Raw genomic sequence first — 17,892 nt, forward strand, 5'->3', positions numbered from 1 at the left:
AAGTTGGCTTCTGATGGTGGCCCTCGTTTCAGGATTTGGAAGCCAGCCATCATAGGTGGGCATCGCGGCCTTGGCGCGCTCAGTTCTGTCACTCCAGTAAGTCCTGGTCATTCTTGCTAGGGCCTCCCTGGGTTGGGGCGATTGGCAGTCATCTGCACCTGGTATGGGGCTCCACTGGCAATGTCACACATATTGGCACTGTGCAGTGATATGCTCACAATGACCCTATGAGGTTTTGAGATCTTCGGTGCTAGGGCTGCCAGACGCTAACTTTGGCACAGGGTGCTGCGAGGTGATAGCCTCGCTCTTTGGTCTAGTGCTCCACCCAGGTACTTTTGGGGTAATGCTAGGTTCACTTCATAAACAACTAGAAGGACTAATTCTTCAGCAGTTGGGGCCACCTAACGTGGGTCAGGAATAACACAGTTATGCTTTGTGGGGGTCAAAGGCACAAAGTGGGTTCTGCAAAGCAAGTCTCTATTTTGGCTTCAGTGGTGCAATATATTTGGGCCCACTGGACACAAGTACCTTGGCAGAAACAATGGAAAAACACATGGAGTTCACTTACCACACTTTGAAAGTGCTGCAGCTTTTTCATCGATTGTCAAGACAGATCAGTAATCTTTATTGAAAGAAATCTGCCTTTTTTCAGTGGTCACACTGGATTTTTCGCCCTTTGCTACAACCTATATTTTTGCTGGCTTTAGATCTCTGTGCACTTTAATCTTTCTCAGCAGTAGAAAAGGGTCTGTGTTCTCCCTTTTTAATATGGTCGAATTGGCAGGCCCTAAATTTGCATATTAAACTTACCTATAAGTCCCTAGTATATGGTACAAGGTATACCCAGGGTCAGTAAGATAAATGTCACTAGTAGACTGCAGCACCAATTGTTCCGACCTCTACAATGGCATTGCAAACATGGCTTCAGGCCAACCACTGTAGCCTGAATGTAGCATTGTAAAAACTGCAATATGGGTTGTTAGGATAAACCCCTTTGACAGCTCAACACCTTCATTTTAGATATTAATAAGTCACCCTTGCAGCCCATGAGACAGTATGCCTAGTGTTTAAAAGTTGAATATTTAGGTATTGTCCAAGAATGACTAGCACACAAAATCCATTTTTACTGTGGCAGACCTAGCTGTCCTATGCAAAAAAACAGAATACAGATTAAGGGCCCGATGTAGGTGGCCCATTACCGGTCGGTAAACCCAAAATTCTGTAAATTTCAGGCTTACAGACCGATATTGAGCCATTTCAGATGTAGGGGATGATTCGGTAAATACCGAATTGGTATTTACAGATTCTGTATTTACCGAATCATTATTTATCGATTTAGTATTTACCAAATCAGTAAATGGCATGTAGGAAGCACTTTTAAGAGTGCTTATGTGCTTTAAGGATTCGTTATTTACCATCAGCTATTAGTTGGTGGTAAATACCGAATACCTTTGAAAATGCAAATCTGTGCATTTTCAACAGTGCCATGTGGAAGACATACATGCCCTTATGGCATGTATGTGTGCCACATGTGCACACAAGCACTATTCAGGGGTGCAACAGGGTGTCAATGTGACACCCTGCCGCCCTTGAATGTTTCCCTATTTTACCGACTCGGTATTTACCGATTCGGTAATTCACATTCATTCCTATGGGCCTCCAGGCCCATAGGAATGAATGCGAATTAATGGGAATTACCGAATCGGTAAATACCGAATCGTACCGATTCGGTAATACTTACCGAATTTTTTTCTACATAGCATTTACCGATTCTAAAATACCGAATTGGTAAAATTCAGTATTTTAGAATCGGTACATTTGGATTAACTACATCTGGCCCTAAATGTACTAATATTGTATGTCAGGAAAGGGACCAGCTAATAAAATAGTGAAACTACTGTTTTAATAGTTATTAAAAACAAATTGCATGGTGAACCCAGAGATTTAATAGATATTAAAGAACAGTAACTTTTAGAAAGCTACATTTTCTCGGCCTGAAGTTCCTAGAGGTTAATTTGCATTGTCTCTCTAAATTCTCCAAGCCAGTAATTAGATTTAAGTTAGTGTGAATAGGTGTGAAATTCCTCCCAGGAGCATAAAATAAGGTGACTTGGATGAGCAGAGATGACTCCTATTAACCACACAGAAAACAAAGGAAGGGGGATGTGGGCACCCTTTTTGACACAACAGTGCTTGAGTGTCAAATCCTGCCTGAGAAATCTCTTGGGTTTACATATAATACTTGAGGCAGATTTGAAGAGGAAGAGAACGGGATGCCAAGACAATTTTTGTGGATCCACTGTCTGGTTCCAGAAGGACTCTACTCCACATGAGTTAATGCAACAATCAAAGGAAATTAGCCCTAGATCCTCAGGGACAGCACAGCTCCATGGCATCCCAAAGCTCTTTGTTTACAAATATCTTCACTATTATATAGCTGTCCCACCTTAAACATAAATCTGAGTCATGGTGGGATCAGCGTTAGCCTAGGCTGGAAGTCATAGGAACCATCTGTATGAAATGATATTGACATAGACTTCTGATTTAACGATTGCAACAGCTGAAATTTCTATTTTCTGTACTCGGCATTTAGGCAGTGATTTATCTACCAGTGTGTAAGAAAATTGGGTTATTGTTTGAGGGTTTGCAAGCCCCACTCAGGCAACAACCACAATCCTAGTCAGGGTGAACCACAAAAGTCACTAAATGAATCTGTGTTTAACCCTCTGGTAGCTTTGCACAAAAGCAGTCAGGCTTAACTTTGAGGCAATGTCTAAAGTATTTATACTTGAACCCCTGTTAGTATTCTAGTCTTTATTGTGCCCCAGATTCGGGTATTAGGGCTGCCCCTGTTTGTTGTAATCATTAAAGTATTTATGCAGCACACAATCAGTAATAAATTGAAAGCACAACACAAAAAACTCCCAAACTAATTTTGAAAAATAAAAGGATACCAGAACAAACATCAACAAACAATAAAAATAGAATTGATTTTAAGAAATAAAAGAATACCAGAACAATAAATATCCAATCAGTAGAACCCGAGATATTCCCCAAAACTTTTTTATGAAGCTTTAAGTGAAAATACCTGCTAAAAGCACAAGCGCCACTTGCGGTCATCTGTCTCAATAGATGGGGAAAAGTCACACGATGAGGCCGATTCCAATAGAGTGTGGGGTTAGTAAAGGGACCAGGTTAGTTCCACTCAAAAAATGCCTTAAGTCCACTGCGAAGAATTCCATTCGTGTTGGAGGAGGCTTAGGGAGTGAAGAGCCGGTTGAGCATCGCTGAGTGTTGTTTCTGTAGACTAAATAATGCTCATCACTGTAGCTTCATGTTGGAGGTCATTGCTGTGGTTTCATGAGTAGATCTCGTGCTGCCAGTCGTCATGGGTAATCACTGTAAGCGCAAAGGGCAGTTGTCACTGGAGCCGTGCATTGGTGATTGTCACGGGCGGCAGAGTTTCAGCACAAATTGGCCCGGTCGTGGTTGTGAGGAGTCAAAACTTCCCGACTTTCACCTTTTTCTATGGAGGAGCTTCCACTGATGGCAACCAAGGAACCGGGACATGGGGCACCTTTTGGGTATCAGGACTCACTCTAGCAGAGGACAGCAACAGGGCTTCAGCAGGTCCAATCATGTCCAGTAGCAGCTAAGCATTTAAATGGAGACATGGGCTACTTTAGCGGGTGGCGATGCCCCCTAGTGGCATTTAAATAACAGGTCCTGGTTACATTTAGTACCATTTACTAGTGTACTACAAGTAAATTAAATGTATCAATAAGGTATATGCCAATTTTGCCATGTCTTACAAAGAGAACAGAAGCACTTCACTACTGGTTAGCCGGGGAAAAAGGCAAAAATTCCTAATGCCAATAAAAACGGGTTCGGCAGCAGAAGGCAAAAATCTGGGGGTGACCTTGCAAAAAGAGCCAGGACCAACACAGAGAATTCAAGAATATCTCTACATTCTCTTCTCACAGGCGTCTCTGGCTTTCAGTGCAAATATTTTACTCAACCATCCACATAGAACAAGTGATATGGTTTACGGTGGTCTTAAATGTGTTGTTCATCTCAGGGACTGGTCGTGCGTTGTTCCAGCACCTGTTTTTGCAAAACTGTATAAACAGATGTATTTTGCCGCAGTTAGGGCAAGTATGTATGTAATTGGTATTTCTATAGCACAAACATTGCCAAAAGGTAGCAGGGCGGTGTACAGGGTCAAAGACAAGCATAAAGTCAATGAGTATCAGTAAAAGTAGAGGTAGCTGGTTTGTGGAAGTTTAGTGCTTTGTGTGTAGTGTTCTCTAAAGAGGAGCATCTTCAATTCTGTTTTAAATTGGAGCAGCGTTGGGACGATGTTGATTGACATTGGGACATTATTCCAGATCCTGGGTGCATAGATGGAGAAGGGCTGCCTGCTTTCTTTTGACACTCCTTACTCTGCAGTCGGATGATGTTGTTGCTGCGATATGCCGATGACCACCATAAAGTGTGAGTTTGTCTGCAAGGTAAGCTAAGATGCTGGTCAGGATGGCTTTGTAAATAATATAGTTGGTTTCGAAGAATGTACGGGCCGGCAAGAGGAGCCAATGGAATTGGATCAGAATGGGGGATGAAGTGTTGGACATCATGGTGCTTGATGTGGTCATGCCCAGTCTCCACACTGTCCTGAATGTTGTGTGGGACGAGTTACCAATGCAAGGGTCTTGTTTTCTTATGATGGTGCTTATTTTGAGTGGATGTTGTGTTTTTTGTGTTAACATACGATCGCGATTGTCCAGCTCCATCATCGTTTGTTTTTGCATGGCTTTTGTTCATTTGACCTTTCTTGCACTGCATTTCGTCCAATGTCATTCCATCTTCACTGAGGATTAACCCCTTCGCTGTGGGGGGTAATTCCCCCGCTGTGCTGGGGGCAGGGGGTGCACACACAGCCCCCATGCTCATGACGAGCTCAGCTCGTCATGAGCCACGGCGCTCCGGTGCTCATGGCGAGCTGAGCTCGTCACAGCTGCACCCGTTCCCGTGGAACGCTCAGCACAGCAGGGGAATTATCCCTGCGTGGGAGCGTTCCACGGCATGAGCACCGCAGCACCGTGCCTCATGAGCATGGAAGGTGTTAATGCCAATGGAGAGCCTGCAGCCTTGGATGAGTTTTGCTTTCACCTCCTTGAATCAGTTGTTATTGATGCAGGTCTCCACAGACACAGCTAGAAACAATAGTCACACACTCAAATTGATGGGCTTGGTGCAACTTTAAACTCTCCTAGTCTGGATTGAACTGTGGATTGAATCTAGTGCTTAGAGCAGCTTTCACACTTTAACGTCACAATCACAGATTCAAATTCTGGTGAGTCTCCTCAGCATTTCATCGTTCTGAGGTCGATAAAATGAGTGATATTGAGTTGGGTAACAATAGGCATATGTTATTCAGGGCAAAGATGCCCTTCTGGGTGAACATGCGCTTTACAAATACACGTTATTTTACTTGCATATTCTCTTTGTTGGGGAGATTTTGAAACAGCTTAATCATCCCTTCTCTTGCGAACTGTAGCAGCAGCAATGACTTCACTGCCCCATCTCTTTCTAGAGTTCCATGACAACAGTGGTTCCAGTTGTTCACCCATCTTCTGGCAGTGAATGCAGGATTTAATAGCTTTCCGACCCATTTCTGTACCACTCAATAAGGGGGAAAAAAAATCAACGACCCTCACCCCACCCCCCCATTTTGCTCCGTCTTTCTGCTTTTACAATGTTGGCATGCATGTTACAATATTGAGGACGCAAAATAAGCACATATTTCACATTTTTAATTGGAAAAGTTTTTAAACGATGTCTTTTTTTGTGCAAATATGTTTTTTCATCCTGAAGAAGCCCGGCACTGACCCGTCCATCTCAGCCAACTACCGCCCCATTTCCCTGCTGCCCTATTTGGGTAAGGTGCTGGAGCGCCATGTCACCGCGGTTCTCAGTGCCCATGTAGAGGCAAATGGGGGTTTGGCTTCCCGCCAGGCCGGCTTTCGCCCCAGGCACTCGACCGAATCAGTTGTGGTATCGGTCCTAGATAACCTCAGGAAGGGAATGGATCACAACCAATACCAGGCGCTGGTGCTCCTCGATCTTTCCGCCGCCTTTGACACGGTGGACCACACCATCTTATTGTCCCGTGTCAGGGCGGCTGGAATTGAGGGATCAGCCCTGGTCTGGCTCTCCTCCTTCCTGAGGGGCCGCACCCAGGCGGTTCGGCTAGGAGACTTCACGACTACCTCACTCCCTGTCACCTGTGGTGTCCCCCAGGGTTCCTCTCTTTCCCCCCTACTGTTCAACCTTTACATCTCTCCTCTTATTTTCTCCTCTTCGCAGCTGGAGGTCACCGTATTCAATTATGCAGATGACCTCCAGCTCATCTTTGACCTATCCTCCTCTTCTCTCTCTGTCTCTAACTTTCAGTCCATTATGATTTTTATCAGGGACTGGATGAACCACAACCACCTCAAATTGAACCCGGACAAAACCGAGTTGGTTCTCACTGGTGGTTCGTCCAGTCCCTGGAACTCCCTTTTCTGGCCCCCCCCTCTCGGTCCCGCCCCCACACCATCAACCACGGTTAAAACACTGGGAGTCAAAATGAACAATCATCTTACCCTTCATTCTCAAATTAGCTCCGTAGTCTCCTCCTGCTTCCTTACCCTCCGAACAATCCGCACTGTTTCCCGTTTCTTTTCCCCCCAGGCACTCAAATTGATCATGGCCGCACTAGTAATCTCGCGGCTGGATTATGCCAATGCCCTTTACAACGGCATCCCGGCATACAGCCTGCGGAGGCTTCAGATGGTCCAGAACCAGGCGGCCCGGCTAGTCTATGGTCTCCCACGCTACCACCACTCCACACCCCTTCTTAGGGAGCTCCATTGGCTTCCTGTCAAGGAACGCTCCCTTTTTAAAACCGGCTGCATGACCTTCCAGGCCCCTCAAGGCACTGCCCCTGCCTTCATCTCCTCGCTGATAAGCGAATACGTTCCCACCAGAGAGCTTCGTTCCTCTTCCAAGTCTCTCCTTCAAATCCCACGTTTTAAGCGCAAAAAGTGGGGTGGAGCCAATTTCTCTATCTTGGCTCCCACATTCTGGAACTCCCTTCCCGACTACCTACGCTTTGCCACTCATTATGTCTCTTTCCGGAAAGACCTAAAAACTTTCCTTTCCAAACAGGCCTTTTCCGAGTAAACTGGCTCACTCCTGTCATACGACTGGTTTATTTTGCCTCAGTTGCCGGACCTTTCACTAGCGCCAAGAAACCGTACGGTGAACGTTGCGCTCTATAAATGTTTTAAATTGGAAATTGGAAATTTTTTCAAAAACAAACGACTGCACAAGCTTGGCTTTTTTTCTGTACTTTACAAAAAAAATTGTTACAAAGTAAAAAGAAAAGGAGGCGAGGCCCCAGCGAGATTTGAACTCGCGACCCCTGGTTTACAAGACCAGTGCTCTAACCCCTGAGCTATGGAGCCGAACGGTGTGGATGGCTGCACGCGGTGTCCTCGTGTGGCTCACCAGCAGCTCCAGGTGTGCCCGGTTTCACGCGCTGGTGTGTTTCCTCCACCTTGGAGTGCACGGTCCTCGGGGTGCACTGTGCTCGCGGCACCCCCGGGAGCAGACCCCCGTCCTCCCCTCCACAGCTCCGGCCTACTCTCTTGATATCTGCAGCATCGGGACACAGTCCTCGGCCTTCCTTACCGCTCGTGCTGCACATTACAATTACCATGGAACCCGGGCCCGCCCCCTTCCGCGCGCACTACTGTACCCCAACCCCCTGATTGAGGATAGGCCACGCCCCTCACATCTGACTGGCCACCTGCCCTGCCACTCCTAGACGATGAACACTTGCCCCCCCCCTTGCAAGAATTAAAAGACTTGGACAGTCACGTGTCTTTAACAATCATTGGTAAATGCAAACATACTCGCTTGTTTGCACTAAAAATCTAAGGTGCAACCGGTGTGGGAGGTTTCTGAAGCTGAACGCTTGCTAACTTCATGGAAAGAACGAGGGCGAGACCTCCCCCCACACTCCCGTCCCCGGGGAGGTGCGTGTGCAGCGGCCTGCGCGGGACACGCGCTGTGTGCGTAGGTGCACGTGTGTCCAGCCGGGGTGGCCGTGCAGCATGTGGGAGAACTTTATGTGTGTGAGGGAGTTTGTGTCGGTGCAAAGGATTTGCGCGGTCTCAAGCACCATTTTATTTTGCCTTTTGAGCCCCCATCAACAATCACACAATATTTTAGGTTGTTTATTGCAATCTGGGGGGATGAAGGGGGTGGAATTGGGGGATCGGTACCGAACGCCTCATAAATCATTTTGATTTATTTCAGTGGGTTCCTTTTAATACTTAGTGTCCAAGCTCCCTTAAACCGAACGAGCCCCTTTTTTCTGTTAACCCTTTGTAGTTCATTATCAAGTGGTCTATTCATGTCCTACATATTTGCACGGTTGTAATGTCCGTGAAAAAGGGACGCGACACGCTTTTGTCCAGCAGCCGAAATAGCTCAGTTGGGAGAGCGTTAGACTGAAGATCTAAAGGACCCTGGTTCGATCCCGGGTTTCGGCAATGATTTTGCTTTAACCATGTGAATCATTTAGCCCCGGCTTATCGTTCTTACAATTTGAATGGAAATAATGAATTGATAATAACTCACCGGCAATTAATAATACCTCCCCAGAATATTTCAAGTCGGTTTTGTTGCTGTATTTTCTCTGTTTCTAGATTTCTTCTTGGTTCTATGAACGTCGTAGTGTTTCCATATTGCTGTGACAATGTCTTCAATTGACAAACATTCTAGTTTTTTTCTAATTCTTTAGAAATTCTCCCAAACTCTTCAAAGCCCCCACAGTAGATTAGACGGTTGTGCGCAGTCTAGAGGTGCAGCATGCTGGGACACTAAGCATGTGCATACTGGGTCCTGCAATTTAACCCTGGACATGTCTACCCTCCAGTCCCGACCTATATTGCTTGGCACACCGCAGCCCTTCCCAGAACATACTCACCCCAGGCCCCCAGAGAACACTCTTCATCGGAGCGGCCTGTCCCGCCACGGATTCTCATAGACTTCTTTACTTTTTCTATTGTCGTGGCGCCATTTTGCTGCTGTTCTCAGCCGCTTTTCTCTGGACCCCGACCCGCCATCTTGTCCATTCCCTCGTCCTTTACCCTTTTCCCTTGTTTCCCCCTTGACGATCTTCAAATGTTTCTTCCCTTTTCTGATTTGCCTTTTCTCCATACCCTTGTATCCCTCCCACCCTCCCTGGGTGCTGTGACTGCGTCCCCCCTCCGACCCCACTTAATGGAACTCTGCTCTCCTGGTTTTTTGGGTCTTGACCTGAGAAATTCTACTATTTGTATATATATGTATATAGAGATAACTCTTACCACTAGTATATGCAGTAGACCTTTGTACTCTCTACCATTCCTATGTGATTCTTAGAGTTTATCCGGTAGTGTCTCCTCCTTGAGCGACTTTACTACTTGGACATTTGCAATTTTTCTTTCTGCTTGTATCTCCTCCTTGTGTGACTTTACATCTTGTACATTTGCATTTTTTTCTGTTTGTATCTTTTATGTAATGCATGTAATCCTAAATCCTTATGTTTTGCAACTGGTTCTTATGTAAAGCACTCTGACTCCTTCGGGTAAAGTTCGCGCTATAGAAAATCCCATTAAATAAAATAAATAAAAATATACTGAGTAAATACGTTTACCTTTTATTTCTATTCGGTTTGAACCAGCCTCTTAGTAAAGTAAACCATCTTTGGTAAATTCAGCGTAGGATATGGCGTTGCTGCATTTCTCTAAATCAGCATATACGGCAAGACTGTGCGGTAACCTGGTTACCGCCTGATTACTGAACATTTCTATCCCTACTGCACTGCCCTACAGGAGTTATCTGCTCCTTTGGATGCACAACATTCACACTGTGGTGTAGTGGCTCTGGTGACAGCAAAGATGCTCTGAGACCTTCCTGTCTGTGGGTGGAACACAGAACCCTCTAAGGATGCGTGTGAGGGCTGGTGCTTGATTATGTGCACGTCTCTCGGGCCCTTCTGTGGACCCTAAGCCCTTCTTCAGAGGCCTCGGCTGCACTTGGGGGCATATTTACAACAGACGGCGATAAATACCGCAAAGAGCGCTTAGCGCTTTTATATTTATCGCTGGAATTTATTGCCATGCTTGCGCTGTATTTACAATGCATAGCACAATGGCGATATAAATTCCAGCGATATCGGGGTAGTTGCTGTTTTGCATGGAACATTGCTGGTTTTCCAGCGATGTTCCCTGCGAAATGGCGATATGCTTGTTGATACGACCATGTGGTCGTAACTCAAGAATCCACCCTCCATGTTAGGTATGGGTTAGTCTGGTGAAAACAGCGGTTTTCACCCAATCCTAACGTCTGCTAAAATGTGTGGGCCACTTTGTAAATATCGCAATGTGCACATCAGCGATATTAACAAGGTTGGACTGCCCAGTGATGCGCACTTTACCTCTCATTAGAGATGCAAAGGGAAGCGTCTAAAAAAGGGTGCTAACAGGCGCTAATGCATGTTATCACCCTCTTGTAAATAGGGTGATATTTTTGTCTCCGCCTTTGGGCTTAAAAAGCGGAGATATAGCCCTTGTAAATATGCCCCTTGGTCACCACTAGGTCTTTAGCGCCTTTATTCGCCGTCTGCGGTTCTATGCGCTAATCTCCCCCAACCTCCATGGCTTCAGAGTGGAGATGCTTCGGTCACTTCCAGCCTCACATTCCTGCCTGCTCTGGGACCCATCGGTTACCCAAGAACCCACCTTTGTCTCTCCAAGTTGCTCCCTATATGGGCCCTGAATCTGACTGTGCCAGCATCCAGTCGCTAAGGCGTGAGATAAACAACGAAACCCTGGGGTGCTTTATTTATGGGTATAAAAAATAACATGTATTAACGAGTTTCTGGGGGAAATCCGCATGGTGCAGTAGACAAACGTACACTTCCCTTATTAAATCCCGCCCGGTTTGACCTGCTAACATTTACCCATGGGTGAGTTATTTAATGCAGCCGGTAATTACTGAAGTGTGGTAAAGCCCTCCCAACTCGTAACCCCAACCCCTGGCCATACAGCGCAGGGTTCAGGCCGGGGGCAGATACCACCGCCCCACTTTTAATTAGGGCCATAGTCTGTCACCATCCACAGCTTGCCACCAAAATGTTATATTTCAGACCATTTCATTCCCGCCTCCCATACTGTAGGTCTTCTATTGACAGGAACAAGTCAGGAGAAATTAATCACTGATGAGGAAACACTTTCTCCCGTCAGTATCCTAAAGAGCCCCCTCTGTACTCCTCAAAGACCCCTCTGTTCTTCTTGGTGGGTTTCTAGGCAGCTACAAGGCGTCCAGCTGTCCATGTCTCCTGGCAAGGAGAGAGGCCCTTGGAGACCTTGCAGAGGCTTACACGCCCCCCACCCCCGTGCTGGAGCTGCATTCATGGAGGGAGCATGAGTTATGTTTGATTGATTTCTTCTATGGGGGGCGAGAGTGAGGTGTCCTCGGCGGCTCTGGGTCCACAGGGCCTGGGCTTTGATGCAACAATAGGGCGCCCTGCCATGTTTGGGGGCAGAGGCAGAGCCTCTGAGCTGTGAGGGGCCGCCCATGCGTGACGTCACTGCTGCCCTTGTGGTTGTAAAGTGCATTGAGAAGTCGAACAATTGTGGAAAAGAGCCCGGGAGTTATAAGTGGGCAAAGTGAGAGGGTGTGTGATGGATCAGAGGAGGGTGCTGTGAGAGGGACGTTTGGAGGTCTGGTGCACGTGGGAGGTACAATGAGTCTGACAGTTGCTTGGGCGGAAACAGTCAGTGTCACTTTCAATATTCAACACATGACATTGGTGCATCAGCGCTCCCTGGTGGTCTAGTGGTTAGGATTCGGCGCTCTCACCGCCGCGGCCCGGGTTCGATTCCCGGTCAGGGAAGGTGACATTTTTTCTTACTTTTACCGTATAGTTCTGTATCGGTCAGGGAAGGATTCATTTATTTTTTATTTTGATCATATCAAATTACTCGATTTTAAAAAAAAATCACAAGTATTTCATTACATGTGTTTCTTCTTTATGTGACCTGCCACAAATAATATCTTGACTTGTCGGGGACAGAGACAAAGCACTGATAGAAAAGTGACAGCTTGTTCACAAAGCTTTTCCTTCACAACTGATGTCCTACCATTTTGAATATTCACTGTCAAATCCAGGTGGCCTGTTTCTTTTCCTTTGTGGCCTTTGCTTAAAGAAACACCACATTGAGGGACACTTCAATGTAAGTCAGGGAAGCGTGTGTAGCCAGAGCAAGGAAGAAACAGTTCTCCCTGAACACCCATAGCAGCAGCAGGAGCAAGCGCAGAGGGTGAGAGCCTGTAAGAGACCAGGTGATGATGCATCCAACATGTGTCTTTATTTCCGAACAGACATATCTCGTGCTCCAGGAGGTGTGGGTGCAAGAATTTATCAGGTATGTCTGCAGTATTATATATTGCATCTTTTATTGGTTCTGGCCAAACTTCTTGTTTCTGGGTGTGATAAAAGCTTCATCCTTCAAACTGCACTAAAGCACCCTGTACAGTCCAGGTCTGTTAGATCAGTGGACTAATGCGTCCACCGCAGGGGCCTGTGTTTGATCTCATGGTCATAGGTACACATCCCAGCAGGTCCACGAAGCCTTTCAGGTCGATAAAATGAGTACTGTTGGATAACAAAACACATCCGTTATTCAGTGCACTGCTAATATTCCTCTGGGTGAATGTGTGCTTTACAAATACATGTCTAGCGTAGGATTGGCTTCCATCTCACTGCTGCCCTTGAAGTACTAAAGCACTTTTGAAAAAGCACAACCAGTGCTTTATTACTCTCCAGTACTGAGTACCTGAGAGCGCTTAATTTGTAAGCAAATAAATGCCGGGGCTCTTTTGAAGAGGCCCCTACAGGTACACCACACATTGCCCCTGCCATGCTGCCAATGCTAGTAACAACACAACTAATAACCACCACACTCCTGCAAGTGTCACAATTCAGACTATTTCAGGCTTCCAAAGCTATAAAAATGGCTTGGGCAATGTATATTGAATTATTAATTAACTGTTGTTGTGGTCATCTCTAAATTAGCCAGACACCGCCACCTTGTGGGAGACTGTCACAAGCGCTGGTGTTGACATTTAAGTGCCGGTGCCGAAAACCAGAAAGCACCGGCTTAAATTAAGTACTGGTACCTTGCACTTCTTCCATTTCAGCACTCCTGCAATATGTTTAATGGGAGAATACCAGCACTATGCAGGAGAAAACAGGCCCTCTAAAGAGTGAGTGTCTATATTTCCATCTAAGGCACTTATGCAACAATTGTGGCCCTGACTCCCATACACACTTTAGCAGCTGCACTATCAGGTGCCGTATTATGTATTGTGATTGTTTGCGCCAGTGCCATGGCTCTGACCAGGAAGCCAAGGCAACTTGCACCACCCATCGCCCTTGTCATTGCTGTCAAAACAAATACTATTCATCTCTCACGTTTGTAAATGCGACAGTTCCGATTATTCCAGGTCCCCAAAGCTGAAGGAATTGCTGTGGAGGCAGGTATTAGCAAGTTGAATGTATATTGTCACCCTAAACCAGAGGTCTTCAAACTTTTGGATGCCGAGACCCCCCTGTCTTTGTAACCCGAAGGAGTTAGGTCCATCAGGGTATGGGGTAGGCTGGACCCTTTTTGAACACAAAACCACAGAAGTGTGCCTACACCACCCTTACTTTTTTACAATTCAATTTATAAAGGCCAAACTCTGACTCTTGTAGTTCGACCGGGTATTTTTATTTTATACCATTCATTTTTTATTTTTTATTTCATAAACTTTTTTCTTATTAAATGGCAAAAAAGGAATAGCTGTACATTTATATATTTACACTACTGTACATTACAACTTATACACATTCAAAAAAACAATACACATATACATTAAAGTTGATTTCTAACATCATACATCAAAAAAAGAAAATTCTCAAACAAGACAACAATACGTTCATATACAATTGATTTCAATAAATGAAAGACAAAATCACAAGGGCGAGGAGTATAACCAATAAATGAAGCTTAACCACTATTTTTTTTATACAAACTGATGTTATTTTAAGGTATATTTGGCCATTAACTCCTCTGGTCTGTCGACACGTTTCGAAGCCAGGAAACCAGTTCCTGGATTCTCCCCCCTGTCAACATTTTCAAGCATAAGGACCCCTTCCTGACAAAAATTTCTAAACCTCTAGGTTATGAGGAAGGTGAGGACCAAATTATGCGACAGGCTTGACTAAATTGTGTGAGTAGAAAATGTAAATAATATTCTGTGATGCTGCGTATTTTGGGGTAGCATTGCTTTATTATTTAGAATTTTTTTAAACACAGTAATACTGAGGAAAGATTTCACCCCATCAGTACCAGTTTATAACCAAAATACAGCAATTAACATCAGAAAGACGTCTAGTCAACCTCTGTGAAGGGCCTCCCAAACCGCAGGAATACACGCTGCCACATTAGAAGCTCACCTGGCCATGGCCGGGAGCAGCAAGGATGCATTCAAACCGTGGCGGTCTTGGGCAGAGTTAAGCAGTTTACCCATGACCCTTTCCTCTCACCCCTTCCTTCCATCCCTCTCTTCTTTCCTCTCCCAACCCCGGATCCCTCTCTCACATTGCACGCAGATGGTTATTAGCCCCAGGACACCTTTTGGTAACAGTAGCGCACTACAAATGTAGATAATAGGCAGAAGCAGGGGAGCCACTAGACCCGAACTTCGGGGGGGGGGGGGGGTTAACACTCCCAGCCAGGGCTTGTCCAAGCACTGGTCGCACACGGTGCAAAAGTCTTTCCACCTTCTCCATGAATTTCCTCACTACCACTCACCAACAACTGAAGGACTGGACTTTTAACAGAACCAGCGGTGCCAGGGAACAACACCTATAACCTTCATGGGATACCTGTTTCGGCGCACAATGACAGAGACACGGGACACTTCCTTCGGCGTCAAAGATCAGCGTTTATTTACTGCAGGGAAACAAGAGTCATTAGAAGTACATCGGCATGTAGGTTCTGCGAGTCTGCTTCAAATTGCATATGTAGGTCGCTCTCTTTTATACAAAATGTTGCCATTGCACAACATGCGAACAAAAGATTACAATTCAGTTCCCACAGTAAACTTCAAAAGGGTCGCTTTCATGTGTTCAGAATCCCGGAACATAATTACAGTAGCAATGCCGGTTCCCAACTGTAAAAGTACATCTTCCCACCATTAGGCACACCCATTAGAGTTGTAAATGACCAAGAAGAAGAGACAAGAGCAGCTGCAAGGAAGTCAGACACGTGTAGAGAAAAGAGTGTGGGGGTAATATCGGAAGCATGATCGTAGGATCAAAGAGCTGGATCCCATCGCCTGCACGGCTGTCACAATACACCGGCACGACCAGATTACCCTCAAGCTGAGCCATCTGCCTTCGCTGTGTCATTCCTCCGGCCATAAAGACGCATGAAAGGAATATGCGTCTTCCGCAAGGCTTGGGAACTAGAGGGTCAGGGGGCGAACAGTTACCTGCTCGCTGACTACGTGAGGGCAAGAAACAAAATGGATGCCGTATCTAAAATGGAACCCGAGGGTTCAGATGAAGAACACGTAATATTAGGCGAACCCTATCAGGTAGTGTAGCGAAAAATGCGTACACTTATCGAACTCGCCATTTACGGTTCGTAGATACCAAACTCGTCCATATTCGGTAATGCCCAAAACGTCGTAATAATTTTTACGGAACCTCAGACGGTCCTTTTGCCCTCATGTAGGCAAGCACTAGTCGGAATCATAATCGATTTCGATATTCATCAGATCATTTAGATGCTGCTGATACATTATTCTATCCATCAATGCTTCTTTGGTGACAACTGGCTGTCTTATACACGTTGTAGCACAAAGGCCACATAAGGCAGGACCACATTGCACACAAAGACAACATGTGAATAGAAACGTCACAACAACCCCTATGATCATCAGAATCTTCCAACCCCAAGTCGACATCAGGCCCCAAAACCATCCTAGAAGCGTCCAATTTCCTTCGTCCACGTGTATGGACTCCGAAATTTTGTGCAACTTAGAGATGGCTTGATAAACCGTTGGAGCGTTATCAGGGATGAATATGCAGCAGCTCGAATGGATGACCTTACAAACACCACCTCTATCTGCTAGAACAACGTCTAGAACCATACGGTTCTGTAACGTCAGCAGTCTATCCGCCTGAAGCTCGGCTGTCAAATTACCAAGGGCACTTGCAGTTATGTTGGCAGTTGATTCTACTACACGAGTTAACTGTCTCAGGTTCCTGCTATTGACCATAGGGCCCCAAAACGGTAGGAAACCCTTAAAGAAGTCTCCTGCTTCTTGACCGGCAGTATCTTCTTTGTTGACAACACCTCTCACAACTCTAGTTCTGTGATAATCTGAGGCCACAGTGAAAGTCGGAGGCAAAAGATTTGCAATGTAGCAGGTACCCGAGAAGTCATGAGGTAACCACGTATAGGCTCGATCATAACATACAAAATAGGTACCCTTGGCAGTTAGGAAGACAGGGGATGAGAGCGTTGGTAAGACATATGTCTCAGTACACGCACTCTCCCCAAACTGAGCTCTCGTATTTCGACCGAGACCTTTCAGGCAGAAGTTACCAAGGTGAGGTACAATCCATATCGGTGATGAGCTTTTAAGCTGCCTATCACCCACTGATACACTATACTCAGCCTCACTTAGTTCCTTATATGCTCGCACCTCCTCCTCTGGGATAAGCGATGCGTCAAAAATATCTCTATCTAAATCAGCAATAGCTCTCGCCAGAGTCTTGTGGTACGGGCCAGGACCAAAGTTTGCTGAGCGTGGTTCTCGATGGGGGTAGGAATCTAGTGCGCTACGGAACATAGTTTGCAATGCTCGAGCTGACCCTTGGGAACTATAAGGCAGCACCAAGTACGGAATACCCTTATCCATGGTATGTGGCATTAACCCACACACCCAACAATTGGTAGTGTTTACCACTAACTGATGCTGATGCAAGAGTTGAATAAAGGAGTTGTTTCTAAATTCCGCACGTCTGGCTTGTTCGTGCTGAGGCAGAAGATGAAAGGAATGTGGAGAGACAGTTGAAACGAAATTTAGATCATGAAATGGAAGAGTAGGTATAGTAGAAAGCAGTAAGAATTGGGACCCAAAATATACTCCCCCCCACCAGTAACATAGATACAGTAAGGAACAATATGAAAACCTGTAGCAAAAACCATTTTGTACGAAACATTTTATCTAATGCAAATGTTTGCGCCAACATTTTATCACTCTTCGACAGCTCAGATAATGACGATTCCATCCCCTAACGACCGTCCGCGACGTTCTTGACGCACTTCGTTCTGAGTAGCGATTATCAATTCCCAGGAGTTCCCAGAAATCGACAAAAGAAACCGACCTAGTGTCGATAGCTGCTAAACAGAAGGAAGTACCCGCACGGCCCTACGGCCAACCTGGATGATAGGTTTTAGCTAAATTGAACATTCAATTTATTATAATGTTCTTGGCTGTACGAAAAGGAAAAAGGTACACAATATACAATGTCCACTATGTTCAGGGCAAATGTGAAACCTAAAAACAAAAATCTTTTTATTCGTGGCTTGTACGTGGACGAAGAAAGTATCGGCTGCTCCCAGGGCGAGTCTGGTCTTCAAATAGTGGATTGGATGGCAAACGAGTGTTCGATTGTTCAGATGATTGTTCAGCACTCGAATTTTCCAGGGTTGACGGAAAGGGAATTGT

General features: G+C 45.6%; 3 non-coding genes across 3 annotated transcripts; 2 read left to right on the plus strand and 1 right to left on the minus strand.

Moving 5' to 3' along the window:
- Positions 1–7,438: 7,438 nt before the first annotated feature.
- Positions 7,439–7,511, minus strand: TRNAT-UGU (transfer RNA threonine (anticodon UGU)). Its single transcript has one exon. It is a non-coding gene; the product is annotated as a tRNA-Thr (tRNA).
- A 1,019-nt stretch (positions 7,512–8,530) lies between these two features.
- Positions 8,531–8,603, plus strand: TRNAF-GAA (transfer RNA phenylalanine (anticodon GAA)). Its single transcript has one exon. It is a non-coding gene; the product is annotated as a tRNA-Phe (tRNA).
- A 3,320-nt stretch (positions 8,604–11,923) lies between these two features.
- TRNAE-CUC (transfer RNA glutamic acid (anticodon CUC)) lies at positions 11,924–11,995 on the plus strand. The gene has a single exon. It is a non-coding gene; the product is annotated as a tRNA-Glu (tRNA).
- Positions 11,996–17,892: the final 5,897 nt, after the last annotated feature.

Source organism: Lissotriton helveticus, chromosome 1_2, assembly GCF_964261635.1.
Source record: "Lissotriton helveticus chromosome 1_2, aLisHel1.1, whole genome shotgun sequence".
Classification (NCBI taxonomy): Eukaryota; Metazoa; Chordata; class Amphibia; order Caudata; family Salamandridae; genus Lissotriton; species Lissotriton helveticus.